The sequence below is a fragment of the Euprymna scolopes genome, chromosome 8 (genome assembly GCF_053919585.1).
Source record: "Euprymna scolopes isolate OS-2025 chromosome 8, ASM5391958v1, whole genome shotgun sequence".
Taxonomy (NCBI): domain Eukaryota; kingdom Metazoa; phylum Mollusca; class Cephalopoda; order Sepiida; family Sepiolidae; genus Euprymna; species Euprymna scolopes.
Genome location: NC_136489.1, coordinates 112429191 through 112445259, shown reverse-complemented (window position 1 = coordinate 112445259; position 16069 = coordinate 112429191). Strand labels below are relative to the sequence as shown.

At 33.0% G+C, this 16069-nt stretch overlaps 1 protein-coding gene and 1 long non-coding RNA gene across 12 annotated transcripts in view; one reads left to right on the top strand and one right to left on the bottom strand.

The window, feature by feature from the left end:
• The window catches only part of LOC145283711 (vitamin D3 receptor-like), a 1095565-nt gene that overhangs the window by 1035044 nt on the left and 44452 nt on the right, over positions 1 to 16069 (bottom strand). The window lies entirely within an intron of this gene.
• Positions 8543 to 16069, top strand: part of LOC145283714 (uncharacterized) — a 617725-nt gene continuing 610198 nt past the window's right edge. For all 7 annotated transcript variants that reach the window (XR_013868712.1, XR_013868711.1, XR_013868710.1 and 4 more), the window contains exon 1: positions 8543 to 9780. This is a non-coding gene — a long non-coding RNA (uncharacterized LOC145283714). The remainder of the gene's footprint in view (positions 9781 to 16069) is intronic.

Below are 16069 nucleotides of genomic sequence, written 5' to 3'. Positions count from 1 at the left end.
AACGGACGAACGGACAAGGGTTAATCTGCCTCCTTTTGTTGGAGGGATCAAAAAACATCTTTAAAATATCGTAAAATTTTTAATGTTTAAAAAAAAAAAAGCTGACCACAATGTATTTTTTTTTACATGAGCTCATAGCATACGTAATAACTGCCATCACCATAACGTGCCTATTTTACAAGTACTTTAATGGAATGGGCTCTGATGAACTCGTAGCACTCTCGACACCTCGGCGTACATCCTCCCAACTAACCTTGCAAGAAGCAAAATACCAGCCTCCCGAAAAATAGTTTCTTTCCTCGGACTGCTAGACTTTGGAATTCCCTCCCTGCTCCCTGCTTTCCTGATTGTACTAACATGTAGGCTTTTAATGTAATCTGAACAGATTTCTTGCTTCTCAATTCCCCATAGTCGTCTATTAAACACAGTAGTCAGTTACGTTCTAAGTGGCTATATGACTTTTTTGAGTAAAAAAAAAAAGAAAAAAAGAAATAACATTTGTTCATATTAACTTTAAATTATTATATTTCCAATAAGCTAAAGTATCAATTGTTCCCCTCTCTTCTGCACTTCTTTTTGCGTCGCTATAAACAGGCGCCACACCAAATAAGTGAGGGTCAAGGAGGATGAAAAGATCGAAGAGAGAGAGAGAGAGAGAGAGAGAGAGAGAGAGAGAGAGAGAGAGCGCACTTGCCAGACCTCCGCTGGATGAGTGCAAAGAAGACTGGTATCTTGAAGAGGCTTATTACCATCCAAATTCCAGTGAAGACCAATGGTCCCTATCAATGATAAATCAATCGTAAGCGGCTGTTGTGATAACGTAAATTAATCTGCAAAAGTTATCGGAAGAGGTGGAGAGTACTGGAAATCTGGGGAAAATTGTTGTAACTCATACTCCGTACAAATCCCACAATTTTTCCTCAAAGAGCAATGTTTGATGATGGCCTATATGACTACTCTTAGTGAGTAGTAGTAGTAGTAGTAGTAATAATAATAATGATAGCAGCAGCAGCAACAGCATGCTTGTTTGCGCGTTTAAAAATGTTTAACCCAGAAGATTGAAAATGTTTTCAACCAATCCAACAGCACTATATTCAATATTGTAGGCAGTAAATTTTAATTCGGGAAAACAATGACATGTGTGAAATAGCGAGAGGCGCGTTGAACTTTGTTTTTGTAAACACGCAATAAAAGGTAGTTATAGAAGTTGCGCAATTATTTATCTTACACAATACACACCAGCAGACACACACATCTATCCATCCATCCATCTATCTAATATTATATAAAAGGAACATTGTGTGTCTGAGTGCTCGTTCCCTATGGACTTGAAAATTGCTGGGTCGATTTTTATGAAATTTCACACGAAGGTACTTTATGTGCCTAGCAGTGGCCATAGAAATGGTTTGTATGAGAATATCTTCGATAAGTATCGATAATCGATAATCAAAATAATCCGATGAAAAACGGAACAGGCAATTTTGACCAAAGTGAACGTCTTATACAGCCTAACATCACAGTATAAACCGAAAGGCCAAACATATGAAATCAACAGTAAGTTCTTTGATATGATAAGGGTGCGTTCGAAATTGATGTTTCTGTTTAAAGCACAATTTTACAATGATACTCGATACTTTTTAAATTAAATTTAAATTAAAGACAGTATCATCGCACAACCAGTATGTCAGGCATATAAAATCAACAGTAGATTCTTTGATATGACAAGGGCACATTCGAAATTAATGTTTCTGTTTAGAGCACAATTGAAGCATGATACTTGACTTTTGCATTTTAAACTTTAATGCGGGTCATTATATATATATGTATATATATATATATATATATATATATATATATATATATAAACATATTATAAAATAAATAGTAGGCTCTCTATAGTGCAATGTAGACTATAGTATATTGTGAACTTAGTCACTGTGAAAAAGCTTCCTCCATTGCGATGGATCTCCAACTAGAGCAGGTAATCAATTGGTTTACTTGAAAAATAGACGATTTCATAGATTTTGATGAAAATCCCGGGCAACGTCGGGTCACGCTGATAGTATGCATATATTTACACAGAAAAGCTGTCATACAACGAAGGTTTGCGTGTGGATAATGACGTGGTGTCTCCAATAAGTTTCCAGACTTTTATTGTACAGACATTTAAAATTGACATAGACTCTTAAAAATTCAGTATGTTATTGCTGTACATCTTATGAGATGACTGGCCAATTTTTACGATTTCAGGTTCAAATGAACAGCTACATCACGAATTGGAATACACTCTACTAAAACCTGATTGTCATTATTTATGATTTTCAAAAATGAAATCTGGACGTAAGAACACTTTAGAAGAATGATAAGCAATACACTTCGGTTTTAAGCTTGGAAAAAACGTCACAGAAACGTATGGGATGCTTCAGATTGCTTTTGGACCATCTTGCATAAATGAAGCATCAGTTTTTGAGTGACGTAAGAGATTAAAAGAAGGAAGGGAATCTGTGAGGGGTAATGTGAGGTGTGGGAGGAGTAAGGAAGTCAGAACACCAGAGTCGATTGGCCAAATAAAGAATTTCATGGATAAGGACCATCGTGTGTCTATAGAGATAATAAGTGCACAGTTTGATGTAAGTATGGGAACTGTATGCACAATTATTTGCGAGGAACTGGAGACATGGAAGAGTTGCCCGAAGTTTGTCCCAATGGTGCTCCATCTATGTCGCAGACTATTTGACCAAGATGGGTATCAAGACAGTTTCTCACTTTCACTATATCCCAGACCTTGCTCTCTATGACTTTTAGTTACTCTTTAAGCTCAAGGAAAACCGTAAAGGATGTCGTTATGAAACAACTTAGGAGACGAAAGAGGCGGTGACGGGGGTCATTGACACGATCACACAAGAGGACTTCCATGGGTCTTCAAGAAGTTGTTGGAACAGTACAATAAGTGAATTGCAGCCGGAGGAGATTACTTTGAAGGAAACTAGAGTTGCATGTGCGAAACTAGAGTTGCATGTGCGTACTATCAATAAAAATGCCCGCACGAAAAAGTTTGGAAACTTATTGAAGACACCTCGTAATTCTTCTTCCCTTCTTGGTTTAATCTTTCTGAATTAGTTGATTTGTTTTGTTTTTGTTTTACGTTGTGTCAACATTTTTATTTAATGCCAAATCCAGTCATTTTGGAAAAAAAAAAAGGTTTCATGCTTCAAGCATTTTACATTATACAATATCTATTCATTATTATTGTGTGTTCTGTTTTACCTCATCTCTAGTTATTTCATGCTGAATCCAATAATTTTGAAAAAAAAAATGCTTCAAGAATACCCTATATATTAAGTTTCAATTTGTAGACTAAAACTGGACATGGTAGTTTGATAGAGACTGTTCTGCATATAGACAAACAAGGTCACTTCTATATGTATACTAGCAGGCCGGTCGGCATTATACGGTTGTAAATACGCTTAATCATATTTTTTTAATTCATGCAGATTTCGTATTTATTATTATTATTAAGCCAAAGAGTGAGGGAGCCCTTCATATATATATATATATATATATATATATATATATATATATAATGGGTGACATATTAATAATTGTGAAATTATTAATCAAGTTTTCGTGGGGGAAAACAACACAATCAAATTAATATATATAATCGTTTCGGAAACGATATCCTTTTATTCAATATTTAGAAATAAAACCATGGAGAAATAAAGCAAAATATTTCTGGATACCGTCTCCTCGTCAGCATAAATGGGGCGGGAGGCTGTGATTATGATTGGAAAAGATACCAAAATTAACTAGACTATTGAAATAAATATAGTTGGCGAAACTAGAAATTAATTAGAAAAAGAAATTGTGTAGCAATAAAAATAAAAAAAAAGATTAAAATGAGGAAATTTAAGGGGCATTAATTAATTTATTTATTTATTTATGGGATTAATGTTAAATATATTTTATATCATATTTATTTTAAATGAGTATAATGTAATGATATAATGCGTATGTGATACAATTAAACTATTGTATAATAATGTTTAATTGGTTAAATGGTAAAAGAAGGAAAAAAATAATTGCATTTTTGATTTTATACTTGAGTAGGATAAATCAGCTATGAGTATGAACAAGGCCGATAGCCATCAGTCGCGTGCTCTCGTGTAATGAATGAATGCGTGAATGTAGGATTGACGTGAAATTCTTAAAGATAAACTAAAATGACCGAAAAATGGGCTGCAATGACTTAAATAAATAAAAAGTAAATGACTTAGAATGACTTTAATGAAGTTAAGGATGAATTGAATGACCTTAAGAATGACTTGAATGCTTAAAAAATAACTGGAATCCTTCAAAAACAACTTGAATGATCTGGAGAATGACTTGAATGGCTTTGAGACTGACTGGTTATAAAGTGGGTGATCATTTTACATTAAATCAATACAGAAAAGTGATCCCCACTTTATATCACAAAGTTACAAACATAAGTACACCATGTAGTAAGAACAGATACTACACTTTGAGATATTAAATCTTTTATTCATGTTAAAAATACAGTCAAAATCAACAATGAACAAAAAACTTAGGCACGTGGCCAACTCAAAAGGGGGGATTGTGAGGGTCGTTGGTCATCTTTGTCACTCCAGAACTAAACAAAATCCAAAGTTTCTTCCAGCTAGTATCTTCTTTCACCATAATACCGCATTCACCCTTTCATATTGGGGGACGTCCTACTAAACTCCCAGTTTTTAACTTTGATCTTGGCCAAAAGGCCAAGAAAGGCTTAAAAAGCTAAGAACAGCATCTATTAAATGCAGACCTTTGATTTTAACCAAAAAGACCAAGCACAAAAGTGTTACGGACAGACCGACCGACAGACCGACGGACAGACGGAGTGACTTATACAGTCGCTTGCACGCGACTAAAACTGGTTTTATAGCATTTTTTTTATACGATACAAGATGTAAACCAAAATAAAGAATTATATTTACAAAAAAGTTAATAAAATAAGTACCTTTGTGTGGTAGTGGTTCCATATTTTTTTTGTAACCCGTAAGGAGGCCTCTCGTGGCGCAAAGCTTCATTGGTAAGAATATTTTTAAAATCTAATAGAGATCATTCGTATTTGTAACCATGTTTTTTAAATCTAAATTACTGGGCAAGTAAGGGTGGTGGTGGTGGTGGTGGAGAATTGCTTTAAAATAGATTCTTATATCGCTTCTTTTAATTCTGAATTATAATGAAAAAGAGACATTTCGTAGTGGGTTGTTTAAGGATCGAATCTTGTGATTTCTAGTAAATGTTGATGTTTATTTTTATAATTAAATTATGTCAGTTTATGATTAATGTCTAGTAATATGATATGTTTCAGTTACTGATTGATTTTTTTTGTTTATATATATATATATATATATATATATATATATATATATATATATATATATACATACACATGTGTGTGTGTGTATTACAATAGAAAATGCGAGCATGAAAAGTAATATGGTTAAGCTTAAACATGGAAAAGTAAAGGACTAGTTGTTAAAACTGGAAAAGAAAAGGATAAGATATTCTAGTAAAAAATATAATAAATTTATAACTTTAAGTATTGCAGCATTAAGAATTGATTATATAATGTTGTAAATTGAATTTTTAATATATATATATATATATATATATATATATATATATATATATATATATATATGTGTGTGTGTGTGTGTGTGTGTGTGTTAGCGTATATACCGCTATTTTGCGGCACACACACACACACACACACACACATATTACAATAGAAAAATGCGTGCATGAAAAAAAAATGGAAAAATAAAGGACTAGTTGTTAAAACTGGAAAAGAAAAGGACAAGATATTCTAGTAAAAAATATAAATTTATAACTTAAAATATTGCAGCATTAAGAATTGATTATATACTGTTATAAATTGAATTAACAAAATCTTAATGCTGTAATATTTTAAGTTATAAATTTATTATATTTTTTACTAGAATAATATCTTGTCCTTTTCTTTTCCAGTTTTAACAACCAGTCCTTTATTTTTCCATGTTTAAGCTTAACCATATTACTTTTCATGCTCGCATTTTTCTATTGTAATCCACGATTTTTCCAGGCTTTCAGTAAATTCACTTGTTGTTTGTTTAATTTCAGTCTTATTTTTTTCCCCCAATGAACATAACATACACATATGTAATAACAATGTACGACACTCGTCTGCCTTCGATAAAATCCCCAAATTATCTCCCTTTCATTGTTTCATTCTTGTGTGTGTGTATGTATGTGTGTGTGTGTGTATGTATGTGTGTGTGTGTATGTGCCGCAAAATATCGGTATATATGCTAACACACACACACACGCACATATTTTTAGTTTCAATTTATAACATTACATAATCAATTCTTTTCTACACGGATGAGTCTGTGAATGACTATATTGCATCCCTATTATCAACAGACTTCATCAAAAAGGGATAAAAAGGGTATTTTACGAGAACTGGCCATTCTTTGACTTTTTCGGTAAGAGCAACATTTATTATCTGATTCAATCTATATATCTATAAGAGTGAAAATGTCTGTATGTGTGTCTGTGTGTGTACAATTTTCCTACCAAATAACTGTTAATTTTCGGTCTACAGACTCGAAATTTGAAAATCCTTTTAATCGGGCTTCGCCAAGAAATTTTACTGTTAAGAGTTTAACGATTTGACCTTTGAGAACTCTACCAAACTACTCCGCCAATTTTGGGTCTAAACACTTGAACGTTTAGATATAGGTTACTTGGACATGGATTTAACTTTATAATTCGATTTGAGCGCCAAACAATAGATGCTAAGCGGTCATAATTGTGGTCAAAGTTTAAAAAAGAATTGACCTATGCGGTCTCTACCAAGTTACTCAGCCAATTTTTCGTCTAAACATTTTAAAATTTACATAAAGTGTAATAAGACATAGGGCAAGCCTTTGAATCGGTTTTTTGGTTCAAAAGTTGGCTGCCAAGAGGTCAGAGTTCCAAAGATTTGACCTTTGCGATATCTAGCAAACTATTAAGGCAATTTTGTGTCTAAACATTTGAAATTTTACATGAAGCAAGCTTTTTAATCAGTTTTTGAGTGAAAATTTGGCTGGCAAGAAGCCAATTTTACAGAGTTGACCTTTGCAAATACTACCAAACTCCTCCGCCAATTTTGGGTCTAAACACTTGAAATTTTAGATGTAGGTTACCTGAACATGATACAAACTATTTAATCTATATATATATATATATATATATATATATATATATATATATATATATATATAAATTAATTTGAGCCCAAAACAATAAATGTTAAAGAGTCAAAATTGAGGTCTCTACCTACTTTTCTCTATGGTAAGGAAGCCTATTATATAGAAGGCATTACGATACACGTGCACACTTTTTAATATATACATATGCACATAAAGTTATGGACAGTACATAGGACCCGAGCAAGTAACGGTAAGTGGACGAGAAATCCTTTTAGACTGAGATAAAAAAACATTAATCTCTGTTCCTATCAAACGTGCCTTTCTTTGGGAAAATTGGGATTTTTCCTATATTAAAACCCGACCTTTTGTCTAACCCTCGTCGTGGAGGAGGCAAGTAAATATGGCTGGACGCATAAATCTGTATCACTTCGAAAATTCAGGTAAATTCGCTTATTAAATAAAAAAGAGAAAAACACAATTATCAGATCCTAACTACTAATATGCAATCTTATATATCATACTATATATAACAAGCTTCTTCTTAGAATTCAATAAAGCTTCCCCCAACATTCTATAATTCCTCTTAATCTTTTTCGCCCCTAATGAACCTTACGCTAGATGCCGCATCTTCCCCATGCTATCTAGCACCTTCTCTACTCTTCTGATGAAAAGCATTAGGCTTCGAAATGCCCTGGTATAAAGAGTCCTTTCTATCCCCCAAATTTTGCCTGTATTCCATTATTCAATGAATGATCCATTCTATATCTACCTATATATAGTTTTGTGTCTTCATTTCATACTTTTGTTGTCCTATTATATATATATATATATATATATATATATATATATATATATATATATATATATATATATATATATATAAGCGAGATAAGTCACAGATTAAAGATCAAGTGAAATATCCTGTTAGATATTACATTGAGGTAATACTTTCAGGGTGATCCTAGCCAACAAGGTAAAGCTCAATATTTAAAAATAGAGCAATAGATAAGTTTAATGATTGAAGTAAAATTCTGAAGATCAACTATATTATATATTCGAGTTAAGAATTTATTGAAAATCCATGGATTAAGGAAATTAACACAAACCCCTTCTATATATTCCTTGTGTCAAACAATAAATTCTTAACTCGAATATATATTTATATTTTGATTTTCAGAATTTAACTTTAACAACTAAACATATATATATATATATATATATATATATATATATATATATATATATATATATTAGGATCAGCATTTATTGAGGTTAAGAGTTATTCGAGGATAAAGATTAATGAGATGCGAATGAATGTCACCTGAAAGATGAGGATCACTATTTGTGTACTAGTTTTAATCAATGGTATAAACTGTGTCTTATTATGAGTAATCCCTGACAAGAATTTTTTTGACATTGGGTTCGAAGACGACAAATTGTAATAAACAGGAGTGCAGTCCCGCGGGAACGTGTTCCACAGGCGGCAATTCTCAATGCGAATAAGCTCTGTTTATTTTAATTCCTCTTGACACGATACACGGAGAGAGAGAGAGAGAGAGAGAGAGAGAGAGAGTGAAAGAGAGGACTGGAAAAACTTTTCGTTTTAGTAATAAGACGAATTCTTTCTGTGAATATCATTCAACGGGGATCCAAAGACATGAGCTCAGTCGAACGCCTTGCATATAATTCATTATTGGGGATGCTGTTCTCTTCGCCCCTATTCTGACCCCTTCTCTAAGTTATTACTAAGATGTAAAAGCCTGTCACACCAAACGAAGTTCGCTTCAAACTGTCAACCTTTGAACTAAAGAACCTTTGTAAGGATGAGATAAAGCCCGGCTCAATCTTAAGAGGTGCACACTCCCAGCCACTGTCGTCTCTTCCTGCTGGAGGGTTGACTTATCACTAGTCGCCTCATGGACTTTATCGGGGAATGCCGATGGGCAGAGGTGACTTTACATCTAATCCTACTGTAGTAAGAATATGGACATAATCTCGTTAACACCCCGGTTCTCGTTAGATAACCGAAGTTAAGCGACGTTGAGTCTGGTCAGTACCAGGCGGGTGATCATTTTGGGATACCTGGCGCTGTATGTGGGAAGACAGCGAGAACTTCTTGCCCCCCCCCCAAAAAAAAATAAAAAAAAGCAACAAGAAACCCCTCAAAAAAACAAAAACAAAATAAGACAAAACAAAACAAAAAAAACAAAAAAACAAACAACAAACTATAAAACATAAAGTTATCATCCTCCCTGACCGAAATATGCATGCGACTGTGGACCGTTTGTAGTTTTAATATCCCCTAGAAGCTTCCACCTAAGCAGAAAGCTGACTGAGAGCCGCCCAGTGTCAATGACGCACTAAGTATAACTACAGGTAGGTAGTGGGAAGCGGGTGAGTAGTGGTAAGCAAGCAAGTAATTTTTATGCGCAATCTATAAATGCCAAAACTGTTATGTCAGATGGAAATATTCTGGAGTGCCCCTGGACCCAGCGTTGAGAACTCATTACTGCAGTTTAGCATGGCATATTTCGTGCGGGTAAGTGACTAATTTTAACAAATTTCATGTAAGACATTTCCTTGAAGAGACTTCAAAATTATATTAACTCCACCCCCCGTCCGCCTCCTCTGGAGTAACCAGAGAGAAGTAGAAGATAATTCCTGCTAAATTTCAGGTTCCTATGTTTCATAAGAAAAAAAAAAAAATTGTAGGTAGCGACGTTGTTGTCTAAGCTCATAAGATGTAAATACTTGAGAATTATCAATGAAGAAAAATATTCGGTAAAAATCGATTTTGAATGCAAGAAAAAAACCCCAAAAACTTTAGCGTATATTGAGAAGTAAGCAGAGAGAAATAGAAGATCATTCTTGCCAAATTTCACGTTCCTAGGTTTCATAAGAAAAAAAAAAAAAAGCTTTAGCGTACATTGAGAAGGGCGGAGAACATTTGTAGTAATAAGAATAATAACATTAAACAGAACAATGTAAAACAGCACAGATGAGCACTAAAAAAATTATTAGTATATCTATTTGTCTATCTAAATGCATGTGTGTATGAATGGTTATACGTGTCTGATTAATGGGGATACAGACAGACATAACGTTTCTGAATTTTTGAGATGAGGATTGGTTATTCATATTATTTTGATTCATCGGACTATTGTTCTCATCTTGATGTGTGATTTTTGAAGAAGGTTGGAGGTTACATCGACCGAAACGTTGTGAAAATCACACTCAAGATGAGAACAGTAGTCCGATTAATACAAAATAATACGAACAGAAAAACATAGTTTTCAATTTTTATGCTAACTAGCAATTATTTACCTTCATTTTGTAAACGATTTTCTCTTAAGAAAAAAAAACACGAGGTTTTTAAACACCATGGAATAATGTTACACCTCCTTTGTATTCCTTTCATATATATGACGCCATTCACTCTTTCATCCCATCATAACGAACATTTCTGTAAAAGTCTGAGGAAGCTATAGACGGCCCCCCCCCCCCAAAAAAAAACGGCCGGGTAGCTGAAACAATAATGTAACTTAACAGAAAGATACGGTCATAAAAAATAAAACGCATATTTGCTCTACAACAATATTGAGCACTTTCTTCAGTTTTTAAAAATTACCATTTCTAATATATATATATATATATATATATATATATATATATATATATATATATATATATATATATATATATATATATATATATATATAGTAATTCCGTGTCATGAGAGAAAAAAAAACCCATTGCTTGTGCAAGAGGATTAATGGACATTATACTTATTTATGGTCATCTTCGGGTTCAGGAAAGGATTAAAGATACCAAATATGACCGGTCCATCAGCCAATACAATCATAATGTGGCTCACAATGATAATGCACCAATCATATTTTAAGTCTTTAACCCTGTAGTAAGAGTTACAAGTGTTCCTCCAAAACCGACGGTACCGATGAATGATCATAAATATGTATCGTTTCCATTACACACACACACACACACACACACACACACACACATATATATATATATATATATAAATATATATATATATGGATAGATACATATATGTGTGTGTATAGTAAACGTATTCATGTGACGCTACCTCACATTTAAATTTTTGGCTTTTTTCATATTCTTCATCATTTGTTCCTTATTTCAATTTAGTGAAATTTAAATCTAATTAATTACTTTTCTTTCAACGAAAATTCGTTGTTTTCAATTATATATATATATATATATATATATATATATATATATATATATATATATATATATATATATAACTACTTAATTTACTCACATAAAATTAATATACGAAAGTATAGATTTATGCGTAAACATTAAGTATTTACTTCAAAAGTGCTCAATACTTAGGTAGAGCTAGTTAGTAATTTAAGCCTGAGGAGTCCTAGAGTGGATGAAACGCGGAATATTCAGTGTAGCTTAATCGCCATATATATTTTATAAATTACTATATGTATATATTTTTTCAATTATATATATATATATATATATATATATATATATATATATATATATATGTATATATATATATAGGTTGTTTTAAATTATATATATATATGTAGGTTGTTTTAAATTATATATATATATATATACATATATATGTATATGAATATATATATATAGGTTGTTTTAAATTATATATATATATATATATATATATATATATATATATATATATATATATATATATATATATGTATAGTGTAGAATTCCAGGATACAGCATTAAAAATTAGTAACAAAATACAGTACAGTATATATTATACACATGTATATAATCAAATAACATTACAAATAACACCGTAAGGCGGGGCAAATACCGTATCCAGGGACCGGAAAAAGATAGTATTCCACATCAAAACTTGAAAAAACCGTACCTAGGGCCACCTTATCCCGATGTTTTACTATATATATATATATATATATATATATATATATATATATATATATATGGAGAGAGAGAGACAGAGAGAAAGAGAGAGAGAGAGAGAGAGAGAGAGAGAGAAAATTCAGGTGCACGCCGAGTCTTTTCCATTAAACAAAAAAATTTATTACAGTTTTTTCGTGTTTTTTTTTTTAGATCAGTATATTAGTTTAATAAAATCGTCCAAGTTTATAAGAAACGTAGTACATATCGTTAGACAACAGTAGCTTTGCACCATTTTTATGATTTTTGTCGGAAGATTAAAATTACGATGTTATTCTACAAAACCTCATGTCTAGAATACTTATTTCAAATTTGATCAATTTCAATTACGTGATTTTGGTTCTTATAAATTTCTTACATTTAAGTCCAAACGTAAAGTATCTTAAAAAGAAATTGAAATTTAGTGAATCTTTCTTTCCAGTGACTATGAATAAAATGATGTAAATCTGAAATATTTTAATTCTCAAATGATAATTTTTTTGCACACATCATGTCTTCCGAAGGAAACTGAAAGTAATTGATGTATAATACCTAGTGTTAGCACACACACACACACACACACACACACACACACACACACACACACACACACACACACACACACACACACATGCACGCACACATAAATACACACACACGCACACACACATATACACAAAACGAAGATATTTAGACTTTTACAAGAGAGCTTCCGCCTTATTTTTTTATCTCCTTTGCGTAAAACTAAATTGAACTAAATATAGTCCACATTATCTATCCTTCCGAGATATATAACATGAACGTTGGTTCTACATTATTGTAAAGAATTCATGTACAGAGCAGGAAGACGCAAGCTTTAAAGCAACACGCGCCAACAACATCTACGGCGCTCGTAACAACCTTCGTAAGCCAACTATTTGTATATCTACGTGCGACCTGCCAACTTTTCTATAACTACCTATACAGTTTATGTATTAATACAAAAATAACGGTCTTTTCCCAGAATTCACTCCATACTAAAAGAAAGAAAACAAAATTAAATAAAAATCTGTATGACGTAAGTACCCGCGACGAAACGAAAATGTCATATTCCAAAAATCACATAAATTGATCAAGTAGTTTTATTTTTATAAATGAAATATTTTTTTACGTCTCTGATTTTTTTTTTTTTTACGAATCTGAGGTTTTCTAATGTTCCCATGTCAACAATAATATTCTGAAATCTCGCAAGTTTTAATTATGCGGAGTTATTTCCCTTGCATTCAAGATGGCGATGCGATATCGTCACTGTTCGCTTGACCACAACATTTGTTTTTCTTATTTAAAAAATATACTACTGGATCAATTTACGTGATTTCTGGTGTACGATATTTTCTTTTCATGACATATGCATACATTGTACCGATTTTTCTTTATTTTGCTTTTAACATCAGCCAAATTCTAGTGAAACAGCAAAATAATTTCTTTGCACATGTATTGAAAACAACTAAACTTAAAAAGAAAAATGTATTTAAACGTGCAAAATCGAAGCATTTGTTTCCAATAAGGAATATACAATTTCTTTGAGTAACATATAAAGTGATCGGTGTTTTATAATCTGTAAGCAACACGTGCAACTGGATCAATTTCGTTTCGAGCAATTTTAGTTTTTGTATAGTTTTTTTATTTCAATTTTTTCCTTTAATAAACTATGGTCATAAAAAACGTTAGTATTAGATAGAGGCTACTTAGCTAATTAGGGAATGTATAAAACCTTGGAACATCACGCTAGTTAGGCAATACAGAACTCCGAAAATGTGACAGTGATGCATGTTCATTCACACAATTCCGAGGCAGCACGTCCAGGAGTGCAGAACACAATGCAAAAACAAGATCGCCGGTGCATCTCTGATACTGCGGCGGTGTTTACCGGTGTCATTATGCAGTGGGTCTAATGTGAATAATGTATATTGTCACAGGTTTCGTCTGTTCAGCCGCAGTACAGACCGCTATTCAAGCATTGCGGTGGGGCAAGAACCATGACATACTCTGTAGGTAATAGAAGCAACTGTCACATTCCGGCGAGTAGAGAGCAGATCTAATCCAAGCAGATTATATACTCCAAAGAAAACAGGGTTGCGACAGGAAATATGTTGTATATGTCTGATAGTATGACGTTGTACATTCAGAGATTACGCTGGCAACCCCGGCGAACACTAGGGAGCCGTGTTTCAAGTGGGAAGGAATCATTGCCTTGTAAAGCCTAGTCAGCAAATGCCATTTATGAGCAATTTGGTAGCTCAGAGTACGCAACATGTATAGCTCGTTATTAACCCTATTGGATACATAAGACAAGTGGTCGTCAAGCCTAAGATTGCTAAATATTACTACACACAGTTATGACATTTCGAGAGACATCTAGAAGGCAAAAGCGCAACTGTTTTTGCTGGGTCGAACAGCATACTCCAGTCCCTTGCCCACTCAGATGCAAAAACAAGCAGCGACTGCAGGTATACCGACGCTATGATCAAGGTGTGAGACAGATTTTTTTTTTGTGTAATCGGCATTAGAGCTTGTGAACACAGTCAACTCGTTGCAGTTAAAATGAGATGTTGCACTGTCCATTGATGTCAGCATTGATGAAGAATGAAAATAACAGTCAGCGCAACAAAGCTTCGCTGCGGCACCTTTGCTGAGACAGGAAGCCCATCCGATAAACAGGTAACGGCCAAAGTTCCCTGCAGACGATCAGACAGATTGTTGCAGATACAAGAAAAATGCTCGCCTCGTACGCCGAATGAGGCGAATTGCTGCTGCAGGTCAAATCTTATATTATTTAATTTACCTCTTCAAAAAAAAAAAAATAAAAAAAATAATAAAATAAAAAAAAAATGAAAAAATAAAAAATAAGACGGATATATTTTTGGGGAAACATTCGCTGACCCCCCCCCCATTACATTATACTTTTTAGGCGATTATTGTATATTATTTGAGAATTTAGGGTGAGGGATCAGTTTCGTATATAGATTTAACGTAAAACATCGTAGGGCCATTCTAACATATTAAGCCATTTTAACATTAATGCCAAATCTAAATGGCTGCCAATTAGGGTTAGGATTACAATTAGATTAGAAGTCTAAGCCCCTGTAAAACATACTTGTCTAGCTACAACAACTATCAACAATTTCCTTTACTCTCTATCTGAACCTAAAACAAAACGAAAAATCCATGAGCTAAGTTTATTTTCTAGAAATACCGTGGGCTTCTTCTCGGCTGATTATAGCATGGTAGTTTTCAATTCAAATGTAATTAAATCCATTGTTGAGCTGACCTCTTAAATAATCATAATAATAAGTGTAGTATCTGTTCTTCAGTTGCTGCACTTCATTTTCTTGTTCTCTTTCGGTGGAGGAGAAATCCTTCACGACTGAGACAATTTTTATTTTTGTACCTTTTCTCCACGTTAAAAAACGACCCTGGTGTCTAACTCTGTCCCGTGGGGAGGCATAGTAAATAGGTATTCAAGTTCTACAATTACTAATCTTCACTGTGTTGTCTCAACGTTTACCTGAAACTCATGACTCCCTTATCCTAAAGTAGTCACTCAGCCTTAATGAGCAGTGACTACCTAGCGGTAAAAAAAAAAAAAGATGGAAATTTGAAAAATTATTTATTTGCCGAAAAAATGTGGTGATTTGATGTCTAACATGACAATTTCGAATTTTTGTGAAAAAGTACCACTTTCTTACAGGACTCACGCATTCGTTAAATACAAACATGATTGAAATAAGTAGACGGGAAATAAAAATAATAGCAACTAGGAACGTATTTTAAATATCTGATACAAATTATTGCTCTGAACGAGTTACTACTTGCTATAAAATTAACTTACACAACGATAAGAGGAAACAATA